We start from the raw sequence: 13,881 nt of genomic DNA, 5'->3' as shown, positions 1-13,881 counted from the left end.
GATGCTGTTTGTTCACAATTTCAGCCTGTGCATGTCTGCAGAAGCACTCTATGTAGAAGTCCAGTCTGTTATTTTGACTGTCAGGAGGAGTCCATGCAGAATTCTGATGAGGCCACGGCACACCTGGTGGCTGAGCTTTGTGACTTTGTCCTCACCCACAATCATTTTAGATTTGGGGACAACTTATACCTTCAAGTCAGCAACACTGCTATGGGTACCCACATGGCCCCACAGTATGACAACATTTTTATGGCTGACTTAGAATAACGCTTCCTCAGCTCTCATCCCCTAGCGCCCCTCCTCTACTTGCACTACATTGATGACATCTTCATAATAGGAACCCAAGGGAAGGAGGCCCTTGAAGAATTCCACCTGGATTTCAACAGTTTCCACCCCACCATCAACCTCAGCCTGGACCAGTCCACACAAGAGATCCACTTCCTGGACACTACAGTGCAAATAAGTGATGGTCCCATAAACATCACCCTATACTGGAAACCTACTGACCGCTATACTTACCTACATGCCTCCAGCTTCCATCCAGGACACATCACATGACCCATTGTCTACAGCCAGGCCCTAAGATACAATTGCATTTGCTCCAATCCCTCAGACAGAGACAAACACCTACAAGATCTTTATCAAGCATTCTTAAAATTACAATACCCACCTGGGAAAGTGAGAAAACAGATTGACAGAGCAAGATGGGTACCCAGAAGTCATCTACTACAGGACAGGCCCAACAAGGAAAATAACAGAACACCACTGACCATCACATACAGCCCCCAGCTAAAACCTCTCCAGCACATCATCAACGATCTACAATCTATCCTGGAAAACGATCCCTCACTCTCACGGACCTTGGGAGCCAGGCCAGTCCTCACTTACAGACAGCCCCTGTTATAAAAATAAAGAGAAGGGTAACCACCTGTCTGTACACAGTACTATAAAATCCCTCCTGACCAGAGGCAAAAAACCTCTTACCTGTAAAGGGTTAAGAAGCTCAAGTAACCTGGCTGGCACCTGACCAAAAGGACCAATAAAGGGACAAGATACTTTCAAATCTGGCGGGGGGGCTTTGTCTGTTCCGTGTGGCTTTTGCCGGAGACAGAACAAGAAAGCAAGCACTCCAACTCCTTAGTAAGTATTTAGCAAGGAAATGCGTTAGATTATCTTTTGTTTTGGCTTGTGATTTTCTCTGTGCTGAGAGGAAGGTGTATTCCTGGTTTTTCTTTTTGTAACTTTAAGGTTTTGCCTAGAGGGAAATTCTCTGTGTTTTAAATCTAATTGCCCTGTGCAATTATCTCACATTCTAATTTCACAGAGGTGCTTCTTTTACCTTTTTTCTTTCTAATAAAGTTCTGTTTTTTTTTTAAGAATCTGATTTTTTTTAGTGTCCTAAAAAAACCAAGGCTGGTCTCTGCTCATCTTGTTTATTCTCAAGCCTCCCCAGGAAAGGGGGGTGTAGGGCTTGGGGGGATATTTGGGGTGAATAGGTCTCCAAGTGGTCCTTTCCCTGATTCTTTGTTAAATCACTTGGTGGTGGCAGCATTTACCTAATCCAAGGTACAAGGGAGAATTTGTGCCTTGGGGAAGTTTTAACCTAAGCTGGTAGAAATAAGCTTAGGGGGTCTTTCATGCGGGTCCCCACATCTGTACCCTAAAGTTCAGAGTGGGAAGGGAACCCTGACACCCCGCAACCCGAATCAAATACTCACCAGCAACTACACACCACGGAAACACTAACCCAGGAACCAATCACTGTAACAAACCCCGTTGTCTACCCAGTCCCCATATCTACTCTAGCGACACCATCAGAGGACCCAACCACATCAGCCACACCATCAGGGGCTCATTCATCTGCACATCTACTAATGTGATATATGTCATCATGTGCCAGCAATGCCCCTCTGCCATGTACACTGGCCAAACCGAACAGCCTCTACGTAAAAGAATAAATGGACACAAATCAGACACCAGGAATGGTAACATACAAAAGCCATTAGGAGAACACTTCAATCTCCCTGGACATTCAATAACAGGTTTAAAAGTATCCATCCCTCAACAAAAAAACTTCAAAAACAGACTTCAAAGAGAAACTGCAGAGCTACAATTCATTTGCAAACTTAACACCATTAATTTGGGCTTGAATAGGGACTGGGAGTGGCTGGCTCACTACAAAAGCAATTTTCCCTCTTTTGGTATTGACACCTCATCAATTATTGGGAGTGGACCACATGCACCCTGACTGAATTGGCCTTGTCAGCATTGGTTCTCCACTTGTAAGGTATCTCCCTTCTCTTCATGTGCCAGTATATTTATGCCTGTATCTGTAATTTTCACTCCATGCATCTGAAAAAGTGGAGTTTTTTACTGACGAAAGCTTGTGCCCAAATAAATCTGTTAGTCTTTAAGGTGCCACCGGACTCCTCATTGTTTTTCTAATCAGTTTGATCTCGCTTTGTGCCTTGGCCTTTCTAATTTTGTCCCTACTTACTTGTGTTGTTTATAGTCATCCTTTGTAATTTGACCTAGTTTCCACTTTTTGTAGGATTCTTTTTTGATCATTGAAGATCTCCTGGTTAAGCCAGCGTGGTCTCTTGACATACTTCCTATCTTTCCTACACAGTGAGATAGCTTGCTCTTGTGTCCTTAACAATGAATCTTTGAAAAACTGCCAACTGTCTTCAACTGTTTTTCTGCTTAGACTGGCTTCCCATGGGATCTTACCTACAAACTCCCTGAGTTTGCTAAAGTCTGCCTTCTTGAAATCCATTGTCTTTATTTTGCTGTTCTCCCTCCTACCGTTCCTTAAAATCATTAACTCTACCATTTCATGATCACTTTCACCCAAGCTGCCTTCCACTTTCAAATTCTCAACCAGTTCCTCCCTATTTGTCAAAATCAAATCTAGAACAGCCTCTCCCCCAGTAGCTTTCTCCACCTTCTGAAATAAAAAATTGTCTCCAATGCATTCCAAGAACTTGTTGGATAATCTGTGTCCTGCTGTGTTATTTTTCCAACAGATGCTTGGGTAGCTGAAGTGCCCCATCACCACCAAGTCCTGTGCTTTGGATGATTTTGTTAGTTGCTTAAAAAAAGCCTCATCCACCTCTTCTTCCTGGTTAGGTGGTCCATAGTAGACCCTACCATGACATCATCCTTGTTTTTTACCCTTTTATCCTTATCCAGATACTTTCAACAAGTCTGTCTCCGATTTCCATCTTAACCGCAGTCCATTTTTAATAAATAAGGCAACACCTCCTCCCTTTTTTCCCCTCCCTGTCCTTCCTGAGCAAGCTGTACCCTTCTATGCCAATATTCCAGTCATGCATATTATCCCACCAAGTCTCTGTAATGCCAACTATGTCATAGTTGTGTTTATTTACTAGCATTTCAAGTTCTTCCTGCTTATGCACCATACTTCTCACATTAGTATCCAGACATCTAAGATACTGATTTAATTTCCGAACTCCCACCCCAGTTCTGTCCTATCTCTCCCTTGTCTCTGCTATAACAGCGCATGCTCCCCCCAAATTCTGACCCTTCACTCAGGTCTCCATGTTTTTGACTTACCTGTCGGCTTTGGTCACCTGCCACCTTTGAACCTAGTTTAAAGCCCTCCTCATGAAGTTAGCCAATCTGTATCCAAATATGCTCTTCCCCTTCCTCAATACGTGGACCCCATCTCTGCTTAGTAGTCCTTCTTCCCAGAACAGTATTCTGTGGTCAAGGAAGCCAAAGCCCTCCTGGTGACACCATCCTCACAGCCAGGCATTCACCTCCAGGATGCATCTGTCTCTGTCTGGGCCCCTACCCTTTACCGGAAGGATCGAAGAGAACACGACCTGTGCTCCCAACTCCTTCACCCTTACTCCCAGAGTCACTGCTGATCTGCTGAGAGTCATACCTCACAGTATCATTAGTGCCCACATGGATGAGTAGCATGGCGTAATAGTCAGAGGGCCACATGATCCTAAACAATCACTCCGTAATGTCGCGGATACAGGGCCCTGGCAGGCAGCATACCTCCCGGGATGCCATGTCAGGACGACAGATGGGTGCCTCCATCTCCCTCAGAAGAGAGTCACATTAATTGCATCTAACCTCAGGTGTAAGAGAAGACCCACCCTGAAGATTAAGGGCCAGTCTGCAATGAAAGCATACATCGGCATAGCTAAGTCTCTTGGGGTGTGAAAAATCCACACCCTGGAGAGACATAGCTATGCCAACCTATGCCCATGAAGAATCCTTCTGCCAACCTAGCTTCCATGAAACCCCTCCTATTGCTGTAGTGAGTGTCCACATTGAAATGCTACAACAGCACAGCTACAGCTGTAGCGTTTTAAGTGTAGACCTAAATTCCCTTTCAGCTGCGTGGCTGCCCAGCAGTCTATCAAGCACCTGCTCTTCAGGTGCCCCTCCCTCCACTGCCGCACTGCTCCTGCCCGCTGCCTTGGAGCCCCTAGCAAACTTGCTGTGCAGAGCGTGGGAAGGGAGGGGGGGAGCTAATGTCAGCGTGTCTGATAAATGAAGGGGAGGGGATAGTTCCCTCTTCTGGACACCAAGCCAGCCAGTTAGCAATAAAATCCCTGTTAATAGCTGTTCTCTACTTGCTTTAAGTGTAAAGGGTTAAAAAATCAATAGGTAAAAGGAAGGGAGGGGCACCTGACCAAAAGAGCCAATGGGAAGGCTAGAACCTTTTAAAATTGGGAAAAAACTTCCCCCTTTGTCTCTCTGAGTTGTTCTCCTGGAGAGCAGAGACAGGGCTGGAACTATGCTATAAAAAGCGTAGTGCCATGTAAGAAAATCATCAGATCATATCTAGAAACTACTCATTTGAAACCCCAGATATGTAAGTAAATCAGGAAATGTGTAGGAAGACACGATTAGGTTTATCTCTTTTATTTCTTTATGGCTTGTGGACTCCTCTGTGCTAACCCCCGGTGCTTTCATTTTGCTTGTAACCTTTAAGCTGGACTTCAAGAAGCTATCTTGATGCTTAATCCTTATAACTGTTTTTTTTTAAAACCTAGCAAAAAGCCTAAGTTCCAGATATATTTTCTTTCTTTTTGTTTTTAATAAAATTTACCTTTTTTAAGAACAGTATTGGATTTTTGTGTCCCTAAGAGGTTTGTGCATATGTTGTTTAATTAGCTGGCGGCAACAGCTGATTTCCTTTGTTTTCTTTCTCAGCTCTTCCCCAGAAGGGGTGTGAAAGGGCTTGAAGGTACCCCATAGGAAGGAATTCCCAAGTGTGCCTTCCTAGGTTCTCAAAGGGGTTTTTGCAGTACCTACCCTCCAAGGTCAGAGAAAAGCTGTAACCTTGGGAGTTTAATACAAGCCTGGAGTGGCCGGTATTAATTTTTAGAATCCTTGCCGGCCCACACCTTCTGCAGTCGAAGTGCCAGAATGGGGAATCAGCCTTTACAGTGTCCCCCTCCCTCCACCCGACCCTGCCGATGTACCCCATCTCCACACAGCGGGGTGGGAGGGAACACGACAGGCTCAGAAGTGGGATGGAGCTTGCTGGTGGCTGCTGTGTCTGAACAAGCAAGCTTCAGATTGGTGAGTGCCGACCTAATTAAAAGGGCAGCGTATGTCTCTGTCTGTGTCTCACACACACACTCATCTTCCAACACATACTTATATTATTGTTGTTGTTGTTACTTCTTGATATTTCCTGCAATGCACATATGTTGTCTGTAATTTTATTCTTTCAAAGTGCTGTTACTTGAGTTTTTTTGACTGATCGATGCATTTCATAATTTTTATTTCTCTTCTACGCTTAAATTTTATTCCTTGAGTAACGAGTTCTAAAATGCCTAACCTTTCCTGGCTGGAGTAATTATCTCTATGGCAACTTTAAAAAAAAATTATATCTAGGTTTTTTGTTTTTACTGTGATGCACATCCGCACATTATCTCGATAATTTGGTGCACATAACAAAATTCATTCTGCACATGAATGGAAAAAAATAGAGGGAACATTGGTGTAGACATAGCCTAATTAATTTAAATATATCGTATTTAAATTAAATACTGGTCTATAGTACAAACTTATGTCGACGGAAGCCATCTTATGTCCACCTAATAACGTACGCGCCTACTCTACCAGGTCCCTTCCACTGACCTAACTCACCTGTAACATTGACTTAATTACTCCAGCTCTGCAAGAGGTGCAGCACTTAATTCAGTGTTGATGGGTTGACAGAGAGGCCATGTAGATGCAGCATTGTGTAAGTCAACTAAATTGGCCTCCAGGAGGTGTCCAGTCTTCCAACCTTGGCCACTGCCAGGTGCCCCAGAGGAAATTAACAGAACAGGTAATCATCAAGTGATCCATTCCCTGTCCCTCATTCCCAGCTTCTGGCAACCGGAGGCTAGGGACCCCATCCTGGCTAATAGCCATTGATGGACCTATCCTCCATGAATTTATCTAGTTCTTTTTTTGAACCCTGTTATAGACTTGGCCTTCACAACATCCTCTGGCAAAGAGTTCCACAGGTTGACTGTATGTTGTTTGAAGAAATACTTCCTTTTGTTTATTTTAAGCCTGCTGCCTATTAATTTCATTTGGTGACCCTTAGTTCATGTGTTATGAAAAGGAGTAAACACTTCCTTATTTACTTTCTCCATACCAGTCATGATTTTATAGACCTCTATCATATCCCCCCTTAGTCATCTCTTTTCCAAGATGAAAAGTCCCCGTCTTATTAATTTCTCCTCGTACGGAAGCAGTTCCATACCCCTAATAATTTTTGTTGCCCTTTTCTGAACCTTTTCCAATTTCAATATATATTTTTTGAAATGGGGCGACCACATCTTCATGCAGTATTCAAGATGTGGGCGTACCATGAAACGGAGGCAATATGATGTTTTCTATCTTATCTATCCCTTTCTTAATGATTCCCAATATTCTGCTTGCTTTTTTAACTGCCGCTGGGCATTGAGTAGATGTTTTCAGAAAACTATCCACAGTGACTCCAAGATCTTTCTTGAGTGGTAACAGCTAATTTAGACCCCCTCGTTTTATATGTATAGTTGGGATTATATTTTCCAATGTGCATTACTTTGCATTTATCAACATTAAATTTCATCTGCCATTTTGTTGCCCAGTCACCCAGTTCTGAGAGATCCTTTTGTAGTTCTTCGCAGACTGCCTGGGATTTAACTATTTTGAGTAGTTTTGTATCATCTGCAAATTTTTCCACCTCACTGTTTACCCCTTTTTCCAGGTCATTTATAAATATATTGAATAGGACTTGTCCCAGTACAGACCCCTGGGGAACACCACTATTTACCTCTCTCTATTCTGAAAACTAACCATTGTTTCCTATCTTTTAACCAGTTACGAATCCATGAGGACCTTCCCTGTTATCCCATGACCGCTTACTTTGCTTAAGAGCCTTTGGTGAGGGACCTTGTCAAAGGCTTTCTGAACATTTAAGTACACTATATCCACTGGATCCCCCTTGTTCACATGCTTGTTGACCCCCTCAGAGAATTCTAGTAGATTGGTGAGGCACAATTTCCCTTTACAAAAACCATGTTGACTCTTTCCCAGAAAGTTACGTTCATCTATGTGTCTGACAATTTTGTTCTTTACTATAGTTTCGACCAGTTTTCCCGGTACTGAAGTCAAGCTTACCTGCCTGTAATTGCTGGGATTACTCTGGAGCCCTTTTTAAAAATTGGCATCACATTAGCTATTCTCCAGCCATTTGGAACAGAAGCTGATTTAAATGATAGGTTACAGACTACAGTTAGTATTTTCTGCAATTTCACATTTGAGTTCCTTCAGAACTCTTGAGTGAATACCATCTGGTCCTGGTGATTTATTACTGTTTAGTTTATCAATTTGTTCCAAAACCTCCTCCAATGACACCTCAATCTGGGACACTTCCTCAGATTTGTCACCTAAAAAGAATGGCTCAGGTTTGGGAATCTCCCTCACATCTTCAACTGTGAAGACCCAATGCAAAGAATTCATTTAATTTCTCCACAATGGCCTTATCGTCCTTGAGTGCTCCTTTAGCATCTCAATTGTCCAGTGGCCCCAATGGTTGTTTAGCAGGCTTTCCGCTTCTAATATACTTTAAAAATGTTTGCTATTACTTTCTGAGTCTTTGTTAGCTGTTCTTCAAATTCTATTTTGGCCTTCCTAATTATATTTTTATACTTCATTTGCCAGAGTTTATGCTCCTTTCTATTTCCCTCACTAGGATGTAACTTCCACTTTTTAAAGGATGCCTTTTTGCCTCTCACTGCTTCTTTTACTTTGTTGTTTAGCCTTGGTACCTTTTTTTTGGTTCTCTTACTATGCTTTTTAATTTGGAGTATACATTTAAACTGAGCCTCTATTATGGTGTCTTTAAAAAGTTTCCATGCAACTTGCAGGGATTTTATTTTTGGTGCTGTACCTTTTAATTTCTGTTTAACTAACCTCCTCATTTTTGTGTAGTTCCCCTTTCTGAAATTAAATGTTACAGTGTTGGGACATTGTGGTGTTTTCCCCGCCAAAGGGATGTTAAATTTAATTATATTATGGTCACTATAATCAAGCGGTCCAGCTATATTCACCTCTTGGACTTGATCCTGTGCTCCACTTAGGACTAAATGAAGAATTGTCTCTCCTCTTGTGGGTTCCAGGACTAGCTGCTCCAAGAAGCAGTCATTTAAGGTGTCAAGAAACTTTATCTCTGCATCCCATCCTGAGGTGACATGTACCCAGTCAAAACGGGGATACTTGAAATTCCCCGTTATTAATTAATATTATTATTATTGAGTTTTTTATTTTTATAGCCTCTCTAATCTCCCTAAGCATTTCACAGTCACTATCACCATCCTGGTCAGGTGGTCGGTAATATATCCCTAATGCTATATTCTTATTATTCGAGAATTATTATCCATAGTTTGGTTCATTTAAGATTTTTACTTCATTTGATTCTACGCTTTCTTTCACATATAGTGTCACTCCCCCACCAGCATGACCTGTTCTGTCCTTCCAATATATTTTGTACCCTGGTATTACTATGTCCCATTGATTATCCTCATTCCACCAAGTTTCTGTGATGTCTAGTATATCAATATCCTCATTTAACACGAGGCACTCTAGTTCACCCATCTTATTATTTAGACTTTTAGCATTGATAAGCACTTTAAAAACTTGTCACTTTTTAGCTGTCTGCCATTACATGATGTAATTGAATGAGACTTTTTTCATTTGACTGTTTCTCATCAGATCCTACCTGTATTTTAACCTCTTCCATCCTCTCCTCCTTATTAAGACATAGGGAATCTCCATTTATAGATCCTCCCCTAAAGGATGTCCAAACCACATGCTCCCCTGCACCTGTCAGCTTTCCACCAGCCCTTAGTTTAAAAACTGCTCTACAACCTTTTCAATTTTAACTGCCAGCAATCTGGTTCCAGTTTGGTTTAGGTGGAGCCCATCCTTCCTGTATAGGCTCCCCCTTTCCCAAAAGTTTCCCCAGTTACTAATAAATCGAACCCCCTCCTCCCTAAACCATCATCTAATTCATGCATTGAGACCCTGCAGTTCTGCCTGTCTAACTGGCCATGCGCATGGAACTGGAAATATTTCAGAGAATCCTACCATAGAGGTCCTCTTATCTAGCAGTCTAAATTTGGCCTCCAGGACCTCTCTCCTATCCTTCCCTATGTCATTGGTACCTACATGTACCACAACCACCAGCTCCTCCCCAGCACTACACATAAGTCTATGTTGATGTCTTGAAAGACTATGTCCCACACATCAGAGGCAGATTAGGGGTTTATGGGCCCTGGATCAGAGCACGTGGGGACCCCTTCCGCCTGCAGTTCCCCCCGCCCCCTACAGCGCTCCTGCCAGGGAGCGGGGTTGGGGCACGGGGGCTTCCCCTGTTTCCTGGCAGGAGTGCCGGGCGTGGGGGGTGAAGCAGGGCAAGCCCCAGTACCCCGAACCTACTCCCCAACAGGAGCACCAGCCAGGCAGAGCAGGTCGGGGGTGCCCATTTTTCCAGGGGTCCCCCAATTGGCCGGGGCCAATGGGCATGGACCCCATTGGCTAATCTGCCACTGCCCACAATGCTCCGCTATGACCACTCTTAAGATCATTTTCAACTCCGCCACACAGTAGCCAGGTACACAGGAAACAGTTCCTCCCCTGTTAAAGCCATGGGAACTTTTGAATGCCCATTTCCCGTTTGATCAGCGTGGAGAGCTCACCAGTCCAGCTGATCATGGCAACTTCATGCTCCAAATGTGCTCCAGACTGGAGTGCACAGAAGGTGGTGGATTTAATTGGTCTGAGGGGAGAAGAGTCTGTGCAGGGACAGCTCTGATCTAGCCAAACACAGACATCTACGAAAAGATCACTAGGGGTATGGGGGAGAAGGGCTACAACAGGGGCATGCAGCAGTGCCATGTGAAAATCAAAGAAATTCGGCAGGCTTACCAGAAGACAAGGGAGGCGAACAGTCGTTCTGGTTCTGCACCACAGATATACCGCTTCTACAATGAGTCTGAGTCCCGGGCCACCTCAGGCAACAAGGGGAACATTCTGGATGAAGAAGAGGAGGAGGAGAATGGGAATCCATTCTCCCTGAGAGCCAGGAGCTATTTTTAATCATGGAGTCCAGCCATTCGCAGGACAGCATGACCCTCTCTGGGTGGAGAGCTGAAAAAAGTCATGCTGGGAGCATGCACCAACACCCAGTGCTGAGACCAGGGTGAGAACCTAAGAATGGGAATGTTTGGTGCACATCCCAAGCTCTCAATCACTGACACTGGGGATAGGGGAAAGAAAATACCCACTGAGATGAACAGATAAGTTCACATGTCTCAGAGCTATCATTTCAGGCGATGGAGGCTGACATTGTGGCAGGCATTGACCTTTTAATACTGAATGAGAGATGATAGGTAGGGTGGGGATAAGTGGTTAAGGGGCTTGAAAGTGATGACAAGTAGCTTATATTTGATGCAATAGAGAGGAGAGAGTCAATGGAGGGATGCAAAGAAAGGGGTGACATGGTGTGACGTTATCTGATTAAAATATGACCACATAGATCATTGTAACCACTGTTATATATTTGCAGCAAATCTTGTGCAAAGGTTATCAAGTGAGGTGTCTATGAAAAGGTTATGATTTGCTCGTCATGACTATGCTATCTGTATGCATGTATCACTTTTGTATTTGAAGTTATAAGTATTGGCTCTGTACTTGGATTTCTAATGTTTGCTCCTGGGGTAATGCTCACAAGGTAATGCCCAGCACATTTTGGAGGGACTATTCGAATTAAGTGGCTCATCAAGAAACACTTGGTTGACAATGGACCATGGGAGACACGTGTTGTCTGGAGTGTAGGTAATGGCTTCCTGCAATGACTGAGGGAAATTGGGCATGAACATGTGGCTTGCCCATGTGGCTCCAAACTCCATCTTGTTACTGTAATTTTCCACAGTTAGAACAATGGGATGCCCTCCACATGGCAAAAGCTATAAAAGGCCCTGGAAACATCTCCACTTTGTCTTCAATCCTGCTTCTTACCTCTGGAGGAACCTTGCGACAAACTGAAACTCTGAACAAAGGACTGAATGACCCATCCAAGCTGTGGATGTACTCCAGAGACTCAAGCCAGCAGTTTATTCCGTCACTGCTACAAGCCTGAACCAAGAACTTTGCCATTACTGTATGTTATTGATTCCTTTAACCAATTTTAACTCTCATCTTTCTTTCTTTCTTTTTATAAATAAGACTTTAGATTTTAGATACTAAAGGATCGGCAGCAGCATGATTTTTGGGTAAGATCTAAATTATATATTGACCTGGACGTGTGGCTGGTCCTTTGGGATCAGGAGCACCTATTATTTGATGAGACTGGTTGTAAAGAACCACTCATCTCTGAATCCAGTGTTTTTGGTGGTGGTATAACAACTGGAATACCTGAGGAAACTGCCTTTATGTTTTCTTGTTAGCCAGTGTGGTAAAACAGGAGTTTACTTTTGTGGCTGGTTTGGTATATTTTATAAAAGAATAACCACCAGTTTTAGGTTGCATTTGCCCTATTTCTCAGCAGTTTCATCCTAAATTTGGCATCCTCAGTTGTGACCCACTAAGGCATGATTACACATGGCTAAAGCAACAGGCTAGGAAAATCATCTTTGCAGCATCATTCTGAATGGATATGGGCAGGGCAAGGTTTCATTCATCAAGGCCATAGAAAAAGATGTTGCAATCAAGATGCAAGATAAAAACCTGGAAGAGAGTTTTAGCTGTGATGGATATGAAAAGCTGTATCTTAAAGATGTACAGAAAGAATGTGCAATATTTAGACATGCAGTACAGGCTTATGCATACAAACAAGAGGACAGAAATAATGATGCATATGCAATCTTAACTTTGACATCTCCTGTCTCAGGAGTACTTCAATTTGTAACTTTTATGTTCTTTTAACACAAGAAGTTCAAATAAAATACTACTTTCTTTTATAAAGAAAAAACAGAAAAAATAAAGAAAATATTGTTGAACTATTTTCTAAGCATCACTAGAAAGCTTTGTCCTGGACAAGAGGTGCATTCTGTTACTCCTGAGGAAATTCTGCGGCATTGTGTGCCTGCAGAAAATATCCCCCCGCCCCCGCGCAGAATTCCCGTGCTTCCCTGCAGAAAACGGCATGGAAGCAAAGGGAAGCCATGCGGGGGCAGGGGGACAACCACGGGTGCAATTTTTTGAGAGGGATTTCTCCCCCTAAACAGAGGTGAGACATAAGGGAGCACACGAGGTTACATGCCACTACCCTCCCTCATTTCTGCAAGCACAGAGCTGCCCTACTGAAGGGGACTGCATCTGGCCTCCGCTGACTCTGCAGCTGAATGCCACCTCCTGGGTCTTAGTGCCAGTCGTGTTCCCGTTCTGTGTGCGGGGAGCCCTCCTCTTTTCTGTGCAACAGTAAGTGCCCGCTGTGGGGGTGGATAAGGTGGGTCGGGGGAAATGAGGGAAGGGGGGTCGAGGGGGTGAGGGAAGAGGCAGTGGGAGAGGGGGATGAGATGGGGAAGAAAAGGGTATAGGGGAATCACGGGGGGAAGCAGGAGTCCAGCATGCAGCGTCCCCTCAGCAGCAGCTGGGGCTCCCCCATTAAGCAGGCCATCGAACCCTCACCCTGACAAGCCCTATCTCCCTACACCTGGATCCCCCCGACAAGCCTGCCACACCCAGATACCCACCCTCTAAGCCCCAACCAGCTGAACCTGGACCCCCACCCCATCAACCCCCAATCCCCCAGCAACTGGAATCCCCCACTGAGCCCCCCACTCCCAGACCCCCCTCCTGAGCCCCAATCACCTTCACCTGGATCCCCTGCAGAGTCCCATTGCCCCTGCTCTGGAACCCCCCAACAAGCCCCTGTGCATCCAGATCTTCCACCGAGCCGTCCACACCCAGACTGCCCCCCACAGAAACCTCTCATCCCACACCTGGATCCTCCCATACTAAGCCCCTCCACACTTGGATCCTGCTGGCCTGAGCCTGCCCACCCACACCTGGTGCACCTGGCACAGAGGGCCAGGGCCACGGGGTGTTTCTGGGGCAGGCCCAGCCCTTGCACTGTGTCAGAGTCAGGTGCAGCCTCACTGCTGAGTCCCTGTACCAGGGGAGGTGGGGGCTTCAGAGAGATTTCCCACCTCAATGCAGCCAGTGGCCTGTGCTCCCCACTGCATGCTGGAGCCACATTTATTTATTGACAAATACAATTTGCTGAAATTTGCAGAATTTTAAAATATTGGGTGCATAAATTTTATTTTTGGGGGGCAGAATTCCCTCAGGAGTAATTCTATGTATGTATATAATCATAGGTGCTGGAACTAGGGGTGCTGCTGCAGC

The 13,881-nt window shown here is 44.4% G+C and overlaps 1 protein-coding gene across 5 annotated transcripts in view; it reads right to left on the bottom strand.

Annotated features, from left to right (window-relative positions):
• CCDC57 (coiled-coil domain containing 57) overlaps window positions 1-13,881 on the bottom strand; it is a 148,466-nt gene that overhangs the window by 99,300 nt on the left and 35,285 nt on the right. The window lies entirely within an intron of this gene.

The sequence above is a fragment of the Natator depressus genome, chromosome 14, assembly GCF_965152275.1.
Source record: "Natator depressus isolate rNatDep1 chromosome 14, rNatDep2.hap1, whole genome shotgun sequence".
In the NCBI taxonomy this organism is placed as follows: domain Eukaryota; kingdom Metazoa; phylum Chordata; order Testudines; family Cheloniidae; genus Natator; species Natator depressus.
The sequence above is the reverse complement of the archived record's forward strand: the minus strand, read 5'-3'. Positions and strand labels throughout refer to the sequence as shown.